The sequence below is a fragment of the Psittacula echo genome, assembly GCF_963264785.1.
Source record: "Psittacula echo genome assembly, chromosome: 5".
Taxonomy (NCBI): Eukaryota; Metazoa; Chordata; class Aves; order Psittaciformes; family Psittacidae; genus Psittacula; species Psittacula echo.
The window spans coordinates 37,962,821-37,974,354 of NC_137739.1; positions in this window are offsets into that span (position 1 = coordinate 37,962,821).

An 11,534-nucleotide genomic window follows, 5' to 3' on the forward strand; every position below is an offset into this window, starting at 1 on the left:
TAAGTTAAACGATCCATCAGCTGCATACCTTTCACTTGGTGTCAGTTGTGAGTGATAAACTGATCCCAGAGTTCAGTGTAAGCTGAACCAGGAATATTGCAAAGACAAAGAGCTTCTATTTTGCAAGAAGTAAATATTGGGGAAGAGTCAGGATAAGATTTTGTTATCGAACAAATAAGGAATGACATACATTTATAGTGAAAGCAGCAAATGGAAGCCATAGCAAACTGAAATAATAGTTATTGGCTCTGGAATTAAGCAGTAAGGAGATGCTTAATCAAAACTAGAGGGTGAGATCCAGAACTTCTAGAGATCTTTATACATTATACACACCCCATTCTTGTCCTGTAGTTTTGCTTGTGCTGCAAATGCTTTTAGTTTGGGTTTTTTGCCCCCTCTGGAGTAATATGTCAGCTATGCAAAATGTTTGACCCTGTGAGCATCCAAAAATTGATTGTGTTTTCTGGCTTTGCCAGACACAAGCCAGCCTCTGACTGCAGAAACAGTATTTTCCAGAAACAGTAGTGAGTACACATAGACACATGATCTGCATTACTAAGGGCACTTGCCAAAGTCAGAAAAAAGAAATAGTCCTGGGCAGTCAAATCACTCCAACCTTAACCATCAGGATATAGTAGAAAAGATCCCCCTTTTAAATAGCAACCACTTTTGCAATATGTTTTATACAATAATAATGTGTTCCCTGGTGTAAACATCTGTCTGTTCTTGAGAACATTTTCTCGACCTTTGGCCAGTTGCAATCACATTTGCAGATAGCTAGATATCTTGAGTTTCTGTAAAGCTAGAGAAATTAGTTAGCCAAGTAAAAGAAAGGAACTTCAAGACATTTCACTGCAGAAGAAGCTTCAGTATTAATTTGCCCCTTGTCGCACAGGGAATCAACATAACAGCTTAAATTCAAAACACTTATATGTTGGAAATAAGGCTTCATTGCCCAACACCTTAAATCTCTGGCCTTGACAGGTGTATTTTGTGTTGTCTGTTAATGTAAATACTGACTGAAAGCTGGCACATTCCTAACATTCTTAGCTTGGATAAATGATGTTAGTGTAGTTCAATTAAAATTCTATTTAGTGTAAGTCAGGGTTTCAGTGGACCAAGAAGACAGAACCATCTAAGAAACCAGACTTTATTAGGTCTGATGCTTGTGAAATTCATGAGGTTTTGCCCTGGAAATAAATTAATACACTATGGTTGTCCCTCCTTGTGTACTACTGTTCTGAGAAAAATGAATGACCTTTAGCTGTAAAAAAAATATGTACTTTTCTATGCAATCGTGTACTTTCCAGTCATGAGTCATGAAGACACTTTCAGATCTCCTGCCCTTTCTTCCCCACTCTTCCTTCTCTCTGAGACTGAGAGTGTCCTTGTTGTCTGAAGCTCTTGTGCTTTGTTGTTCTATCTGTGCACACCAGGATAACATTCTTGCTTGCCTGTGACTCATCTTACTGCTTTCAGGTCTTTGTTCCTGGTATTTTTATTGAACTGCTATTCCTCCTTTATAAATTCAGTCTGAACTTAACCTTTTTCTTTTGTTTGGTAAACCATTGTTAATTCTGAACTTTTAATTTCAAAACTCTTTCTGGAATATTCAGTCAGTTCTTCTGTAGTTTTCTCTTTGGGTCACAACATTAAAACCTGTGTATGTAGGAGGTTATTTCAAGAGCTACAAAACTTAAGGAATCTCACAAAAAAATAATCCCAAAACAAAATAGTTTCAGAACCAGTTTCCTCCACCTGCATTCATGAGCAGGGTTACAACCCACACAGTGCATTAGAAACTGCCACTATCAGAAATAAGTCTGCTTTCTTATTGTCTTGTTTTCCACTCTCACTCATCACTATAGCTATGAAAAGAAATGCTCCCGAAATCTTTTCTTTCATCCTTATATAGCATCTTACCACTCCGTTTCGCCAGTGGGGTCATTTTCTTTTGTTTCTATTTGGTTTTCATTATGCACCTGATTCAGGAAACAGTTTGCACCCAAATACAGCCAAATTCAGAGTGTTCTAGAGAGCTCAATAGTGGCATCTGCCCTGTTCCTTCTCAGCTTTTTTGTTTCTTAAGCCATGTGTTGAAAGAAATGCCACAGCAGATTCTCTGTACAGCAAGTAAGCAATCATTTGCACAAAATCACAACCATGGCCTTCAAAGTGAAAAATTGAAGAGCCAAAACCAGTTCACTACCATGAGGTTGCAAACTGCAGTAAGAAGACCAATATAGACCTAATTCAGATGTGAGTATGCTCCCTCAGGCCTGTCTGTGGGAGAGAGTGAGCACTGCTTCTTCTTACAGATGAATGTTGAGACAGGGAACCCTACACAGCTGTTCCTCCTCCCAGAAAAGTGCATTGAAAACCTGGTCTAAAGTGTCTTCTCATGGACTTGGAACCTTTGGAAGTAAGCTTGGTCTTGGACAAATTTTGATACTTCTGGTAGAGGGGAAAGTGTGGGAACAGCATACAGGTTCTGCAGCCTTTTCTGATCTCCCAGGCAGCTTTTCCCAGGTGAAGTCATTAACATATCTGTGATGACGTTCATGCAGACAAAAACCTGCACAACACAGTGCTGTACACAAAGGTTCTCGTCTCCCTGCAAAATGAGGTCTCCCTTCATTGCTGATGTTAGCCATAGACATCTTCTGGACAGTATTTTGGCTTTGTCACATGCTCAAAGCCCAGTCTCGTAGGTGACTTTCTGCTAGTCTCTAGCCTTGTACAAAAAATATCCCCCTTTTCACATTCTGCTGCCTGAAAGTTAAGTCGTATTGATCAACATTTCAGGAAACAGGGACTGCTCTGTCACCCCCATAGCGCACAGGAAATGACTTTACACTCTGGAAATTATGTTTGAATGCCTGTAGTTAAAGAGATACTATTTCTTCAGTCAAATGTTTGATGCAGAGTGGGCAGGCACTTGTCTGCCAGTGTATCAGGTGGAAAAACAGACACACCTTCTCAAATGCACGTACAGCTCCTGGGAAAGCAGGCTGGGGGAATTTTAGGTATCCATGCAACAGTATTTTCATTTGTGTTGTTCCTGGTATGACATCCACATTTTTTCCTTTCCTATTCTTAATGCACATGCAAAGGTGAAAGAAAATCTGTTCATAAATGATTTATCAAAGTGCTGCGTGAGCTTCAGTCCTTCTAGTGGATTTGTCAAGTAATGTGACATACTGTATTACACCACAAGAGTTACTGGTCTTTGTTATGCTCCTGGGGCAGGCGGGGGAGGTGGTGGTGTATATTGGGTTGTGTTACCAGCAGTGTAGATTTTACTATAGATTTTGTGTGACATGGGCATTTCGATTCATTTCCTGGTACACGCATTTGTAAGGGCCACCTCAGTAAGTCCTTCAGCCGCTGACAAGGAAGTCTCTAGTTGTGTTTCAGTTACAACAACAAAGTCTTCTGAAAAATACAACACATTAAATAATACAACTTCTTTGTTTTCATTTGCCTGGGGAGGGATATTTTAACTCCACAACTTCAGTGTGTTCAGCTCCAACTTCCTTCAGTTTGCTTCTCAGCCTCCAGTTCACTTATTAAAGATGTAAAAATCCAGGAGACATTTCCAGATCTAGTGTCCTGATTTTCTTTTTAAAGCAGAGTGCTAGCACAGTGGTGGAGAGTATGATCTGACAGCGTGTGGCATTAGAAGGTGGGAAGGGGCAAATAGGGAATGAAGAAGAGTTGGTGTTTCTGCCTTAGGAGAAGTAAGGAGCAAAGCATGCTGGAGACCAGGTAACTAAGGACAGATGGGACAAAGTCAGAGGCAACTTAAAAAATTAAGAAAGCTGTTCCAAAACTGATCTGAGTTGGAAGAAGAGACCAGAACCTGTAGCAAACGGTTTCTCTTCCCAGAGCAGCTTCAAAATTCTGAAGTTTGACATTTCATAGTGAGGCCCTCTGCATGCACACTTGGCATGGCTTTTGCTGGAAGAGCAGCCTGCAAGAGGTGGCCTTAGAATTGATTGTGCTTCCTTCCCTCTTCCTTATATCGTGGCTTGGGTTCATTTTTGGTTTTTTTTAAACTATGGCCTTTGTGAGAAAGATTTTTCCAAAAAAGGGGATTGAGAAGGGTAAACAAAAGAGTTAGATGTCTGATTTTCCAAAAAACGACCTTCTACTCATCAAAAAATTAGAAACTGCAATAGCGAAATGGGTTTCATTCTGATGTAAAATAATGTCTGTCTGTTGCTGATAGGAGAGAGGTGATTAATATACTATTTTTCTTCTTAGTGTAATGAAGCCTGAGATTGTATTTTCCTTACTGACTTAAACATAGCTGACGCCTCCATGCCCCTGTATTTCATGCAATTCTGACTGGCTTACTAACTAATAATCTTAACTTACATTATTCCTCTCAAGTTTTTATTTTATCTATGTGTAGCTAAGGAGGCAACACATCTTACAAGTTACCAAACAGAAAACAAGTTCAACGGACGAAGACTGCAAAAATTACATGAAAAAATAAATGCAAGAAACATAAAGATATGTAAAACACGAGTCAATCTCCAGCATGCCTAGGTGGATGCAACTCTACAACTCTTATACGGTTTGTCCTTTGACCACTTTTTCTGACACAATGAAATAAAATTATATGGTACATGAGAATCCTGGAGATCCTTCCTGGCTTATATGTCTTCTCTACCTCATTTCTGTCAAAAAAAGAAAATATGGGCATGCTCTGAATGAGGCACCTAAACAGGCTCTATCTGCAATTGTCAGCAACCCCAGCTGCAGTTTCCCTAGGCTTGCCTTGAGTTTATCTAGTGGAGGATCTGGTCTATTAAGTCTCTAAATTTTAATGTTTCATGGTGATATGCTTCATGTCAAAGTTTATCTCCCCACTAAGAGATTTTGTGAGGGTTTACTGCTGATGGAGAAACTATGTAACAGGGAAGTGCAACTTCTTTCCTGGTTCTAGTTTTGTTTGTGATTGTTAAGGTAAGTTCCAGCCATGGCTGTAAGATGAAGATATGCATAGTCTCTATTACATATTGTATGCATCTTAGAAATTGTATTGACTAAAGAGAAGGTCTACTATCTACCTCTGTGATCAAATGTGCTCACAAGGCACTGCTGGCAAACTGAAAAGCATGTTAAAATTCTGCTTTACTATGTCTAGATGGGCAGAAAAAGCATTCCCCAAGAAATAGTAGGGAGGTGGGGCTTAAGGTAAATATAAGGAAAAAAGGAGAAATATAAATTAGGTCTTCTACTGAAAAAAATACCCCACAACCCAAAAACAAAAAAAAGCATACAAAAATCATAAAGATTTGAAAAGACTGGGCTTTCTTGTTAGATTCATTTTTCAAGCTGGGTTTTCATTTTCTTATTAGCATTTTTAAAATCTCAGTGTCTTGATAGATTTGGATCTGTGTAATAAACTGTGTACACAGGCAAAACTTTCAGGCGATATCAGTTTGCATACTACTTTAATTTCAGTCTATGTGCTTCGATCTGCATGTTTTTAAGGCAATAAATTGTGGAAAGGAATATTTTTATCTTTTAGTTCTCTAAAATTAGACATTGCTCAGATTTAAAGAGAACTGCTAGTGTTTCAAGGAGAAAGGAACCATAATCTGAATCCAAAGTAATTTTCAGCATTCACAGAAGGAGATATCCTCCTTCACAAGCATTCAGTCTTCCACAGGCTGGAAACTCCTCTCTCCTACCTATGCCCTATTCTCCCAGGACCTTCTTCCCTCCCTGCGCTGTTCATTTCCTCAGGGTATAAAATAGTCCTTCCTGTTTGAATGAGAGGAATTGGTCCTGGCAGACTACATGTACAGTGTTCTCAAGTGCTGGCAGTCCAAGAAGCCCTTCTGTGATTTCTTGGGAATAGTGTCAAAGCAGTTAAAATAGGAAAACATTGAGCACGCTTTTACAGAGCTGCATCAGAATAATTCCAGCAGCCAAGACTGCAAATCCTGTAAGCTGTCTTTGGAAATGATTGACTAAGTAGCGCCTTTCAAGGAAAGTGCAAGAAACCTCACAACAGGCAGCGAAAAGGAATAGCTCACTAGTATACAGTAAGAGGAATTTACTCCTAATTCTTCTTGGGCAACAGAGCCTGAAGGTTTGTGTAGTAGTATCTGCATTACCTGTCTACCAGCCAAAGAGACCTGGCAACATCGTGCATGGGGTTAGGGGCTGTGGGGTGGACTTGCAGCTTTATTTACTGCTGTTGATGTGAATGTAGCTGCCACATAGCTGAGCTATGAAAACAATCCTCAGTAATATAGCAAAGATACACCGATTTGGAGGATATCCAAATGGGCACTAGAGACAGAGGGTGATGAGCCTGCAGCAAGGGTTGGTAATTCTGGTGGAGTTCAGGGTGACGGATGAGGGAGGATACAGACACATCATGCTGTGTATAAATCTCCGCATGTAGTTCTAATGAACCTAATATTTTACCCTATGGCTTGACTAAGCTAGCTTTGTCTATCTCAGAAAGAATTCTGCTATTGTAGTGTAACGAAATCTGGATTGAGACTAATACTCCAGCTGTAGGTAAATATGTTGGGTCAAAAGCATAGATGTGCTAATGTTCACATAAATGGTGTTTTATCAGTTTGCTTAAGTGCTGACTCTAGGCTTATAAAACACTTGAATTCACCATATAGCTTCAAGAAACTGCTTGTAAATAAACGTTTCTGATGAAGACTGATAAGCCACAGGGCCACAAAACCATTTTTGTTTGCCAGTTAAGATTCAGTGGCCTGAAGAAAAAGTTGATAAGGAAACATATTTGTTCTCTACAAATAGCTTCTTTTTTTTTTGGTAGCTCACTCATGTTTGAGATAAACACCAGATAAACAGGGATAGTTTCTAATTCTTTCTACATAATGCCCAAAGAAGGGGAACTGTGCCTTCAAGATTTTGTGCTGCCTTTTTAACTGTACCACTTATTTAAGAAAATCTTGCTGATGTGTAGAAGTCAGATGCTTCTTTCTTTTTTTTTTTTTTAATGAGAGATCTGAGAATTTCAGAAATAACCTAGAATGTGATAGTTTTCATTACACAGTGTCGAGTTTGTTTCATGGTTTTATTTTCACTTGTTCAGATTACTTCAAAGGAGCATTATACATTACTAAACAAGTAGTGCATTCAGGTAATACTAGACAGTCTATACCCAGTGGTACCCAGCCTACACTCAGCACATTCACTGTCAAGGCTTCAGGGCTCTCAATGCCTTGCATCAATCACCAAACAAGCTGACATCTGGTTTCCTAAAAGCATGTCTACTCTGCCATCACTCCAACAGCAGCAAAGTGCAGACATACCACAAAACCTAGGTAAAATGAATCTAAATTAGCCTGTACTGTTGCAGCTGATTTATTAAAGTATCTCCATTTCTTATGTAATCTAAAATCTCTAAAGATATATGCTGTCATATATCAAGCAGGACTACTTTCGTTTAATCTGAGTCATCTGCAGAGATGGGTACCTCTAGAAGATGATTCCTCTCTTTTGGATAGGATAGGGGAAGTAAGGTGTTTATGTGGTCTTACTGGCCCAAACTTCAAATCCTCAAAGTTAAGTGAGAAGGGCCTCCTGCAATGTGTTCACACTGTTACTGTGCACTCACACATCCCTCCAAATCAGAACTAAACCAGTTTTTCATGTGACAGAAGAGCCCAATAAGGCCCCTTTTGGTTCCCATTGACAATTCTAACACAGTGGACAACAAAGTCTGATGTGATGTTGAAGACTTGCACAAAAAAAATGAGAGCTGAAATTAATAGCATGTGTCAGGCTTTTTAATACATCAGTATGTGAACGTAGAAGGCAGTCAGCTGGCCATTTAGAGATATTTATTCACTACATTAAAGCTTCTAACTCTAATGGCCATAGAGCTATGCAAACAGAAACCAGTGAGAGGCCTTGCTAAAAGCTGCACAATTGTTCAGACAGACAAAAGAAGGTATGACCATTGAACATGAGAGTAAAATAAGAATATTATGGTTTACCTTAATACAAGAACAGTCACATGGCTCTGTTTCAAGGAATAATAGAAGCAATTAATCTTGTATTGCATTCATGTGGTAAGATTGAAATCTTTATGAATTGCACAGTAAAGATAGTTTAGCATCTAATATCCTTTTAAGTCCAGCAGTATTTTTTAAGAGATTTGCAAAGTTAATATTTGACATTATGTTTCTAATGATACTAATAAAATAAAAGTGATGTAATTTGAACGTTAACCAATAAAATAAGGGATATAAAATACAAAACAAATGCAAGCTCCATGAGAACAACTAATCAAATAACTCTTCCTATCCAAAATCTGCTATTTTTGCTTCTCTTAAGCAAAAAACTTTGTATTAGAAGAAAAATGGTTGTGATATGATGTTATTACTAAAAGCTTCTAGAGTATTAGTACTGCTTAAAATAGTTCATATTATACTGTAATAAATATTGTGGTTGCATTGAAACATGATGCTGATTTTAAAATACCCTAACCTGTCATTATTTAACAATGTATACATGTATTTCTATATCACTGACTTTAAATAGTTTGATTAGTTTGAATGTCGTATTTAAATGCTTTTACTCTATGTTTTCGTATCGGTAATTTCTGAGTCTTTTAAAGATGAGTATTCCTGATACTCCAAATATTCACTATATATTGACACTGAGACCTCTAATATGCACCTTAACAGATGCTTTTGTGGGCTTTCATGACCACTGTTACTGTGTGTGTGTGTGTGCAGGTAAAATGTTTAACTTACGAAGTTTAACAAGTACCTCTTAAGTCAGTTTTTTTACAAACTCATGATCAAGAATTCCAATCCAAAAATAAACTCTGGACCATTTTAGGGTTAGTAGTATAGTGTATTGTTTTCATGTAAACCTGAAACTGTTCAGAAAGATCCATCAGTGCCAGCGAACTGGCTTGGGAAGCCCTGTTTCTAACAGAGCCCCACATTTAGAAGCCCATAAGATGCTCAGTGAAAATGGCATTCCTGAATGTCATTTTTACTGAGTGTGTCATTCTGGGAACAGGCTAGTATTTTTAAAACACTGTGTGATAGCTTAAGAGCTTCCATTGCATTTCCTTCTTTTTTTTTTTTTTTTTTTTTTTTTTTGGCTCTGTTTTTGGGGTTTTTTTCTTTTGATCAATCTAGTAAAAAATTTTCACTTCTTCTTTATCAGCATTAATGATTATGTTTCAGTCACCAGACTGATGATGAATTGTGTTTTTTTGAAGTATTTGGAGGTATTAAATCTATAACTAGGTATATACAGTGGATAGATACTAACTTGAAGTATTTGTGTTCTGGTGATGGCTGAAGGCCAATTTAACTTAGAGTTAAATTATATTTGCTGAAAAGTAGACACAGTGAAGTAGTAAAGCTGTGAACAATATTATTGTAAGTTATTGTATCGAGTACCTGGTACTTTCACTTTCAGTTAGTCTATACTCTGATCCTTTCCCTGCAGACCTCCTTTTTTGATGTCATTTTTAGACTTGGATCATCAAGAAATAGACCCATGCTGTCCATGTGGTCATTTTTTGTTTTATTTATTGCTGGATGGAAGTCCAAGCAAAACTTTGTTGTTTCAGCAGTGACCACCAGTTTTCAGTGAGATGCATTCTTGACATCAGTCAAGTGGCCACTTGAAATGTTCAAAATGTTTTCACAGATACAAGAAAAACAATAAAAGTCACTTGGCAATTGCACAAGGATTTGTTTATGTCTTAGCAGAAAGGCTGTTATACATTAAGTAGAAAAACTCATTCCTTTCTTTCTATTAACTGTAATTTGACACCCCAACAATAAATATGTCCTTAGTCAATAGGTGCAGTGCCTGTGCAGGGCTTCATCCTTGCGAACTGTTATAATTCTTCTAAGTCAAAATCCCAAATCAAAGTAATGATAATAGACTTTAAAAACAATTTTCCCACCCCTTCTGTCCTAAAGCTGGCCATTAACAGTCCTTAAAACAACAGTTGCAGCCAGTTCCTCAGACAGTTCTAATATACAGAGGCAATTGCTCATGGAAGGAACATAAGACCTAGACAAGGTCTTATGGGTTTATATCCCATTTGGATTTAAAAGGGCTCATTCAGCAAGAGCAACTTCGGCATCTGGAAAGCTGCTGCACATTTTTGCTGTAAAACTTGTATGGGATACATAGGGTTACTTTCTATTACTGTATTCTAAAGAAATATGAAGCATTGGCAGGATATGCTTGTAACATTGTGGGGGTTTAAAGAACCTAAATACTTCTAATTGATTTGCTATTGAAACAGTCCCAGATGGCAGAATATGAAGCGGTATCATCCACGTGGAAGATGCTGTCACTTCTACATTATGGAAGAGAATGAGAACTGAAGATGTTGAGGATGGGCTGAAATAAGTGGTGGGCCTGTTTTGTTTCTGTGTCACACAAGACTGAAGGGCCTGCTGGAAAGGAAATGCTGCATTGCAGGAGATGTATTTTGCTCCAGCATATGCCAGTTGATCATTGTCACTGTGAGTCAAGATACTGTCTGGAAACAAGGAGAATTTGGAAGAGAAACATCCATGTAGTGTGCAAAGCATACATCACAGAGCTGAATCTGTGGTCATCCCTTGCTGGGGAGTCTCACTTGAAGGTTTCTTTCTCTCTCCAGCAGTGTTTTTTTAACCATTCCTTTGCACTACAAGGCAGTTGATCATGGGGAGAAGCTCGGTGTGTGATTTTCAGGTAAAGCGACTCATTGAGTAGGTGAGTGAAGTTCATTGCCCAGGGGTGTACGTAGAGCTGGTGTGGGAGGAAAGCTTGGGCTCCCTTCTTGTACAGGCAAAGCAACAAACCTTTCATTGCTTTATTGCTTCACTGCTCCTCAGCCACCTCTAGGCTCCTCTCCCCTGCTGCTCTACATGATGGTCTTAAGCTTGCTGAGAAAGCAGTGCACCAGCACTACTCACTGTTCAGCAATGGTTACCCCTTTCTTGGCTCTGCTGTAGGACCTGTCAGAAAACACAGATTGCTGAAAGCCACAGAGCCTTTCTGGAGACTGAGCTGTGCTAAGGACATTTTTGCATTTGTACCTTTAAGGTCTTTTTCTACCCCAGGTTGCGATGCACCATTTCTCTGATGTACTGGACTTGGGAACAGAAGAAGAAACAGAAAAGCAGAATATTGGACAAATGTACATTTAAGTGAGTATAAAACCCTGCTGCTTTCATCTGTCTACTGTATTCAACAAAACCTTTCTTCTTCCTTCTTGCTTCAGGTTTCTGTGTGGGAGTTAAGGTTATTCAGCGATGGCAGCATGGATCTGTCTGTCTATTTGTCTGCTATTCCCAGTCAACACCTCCTCAGGGGCTGATTTCAGTGAAATCTGACAGAGATATGTGATCCAAGAGGCCCTAGAGTCTTGCAAGCTCCATAAATATAGAGGGTCAAGCAAAATTAAAAATGTCCTTATTAGAAGAAAGGCCATTGCTATCTATCAGGGAACCCATGAATTAATCACTAGTAATGCAGATCCGCATGAAACAAGG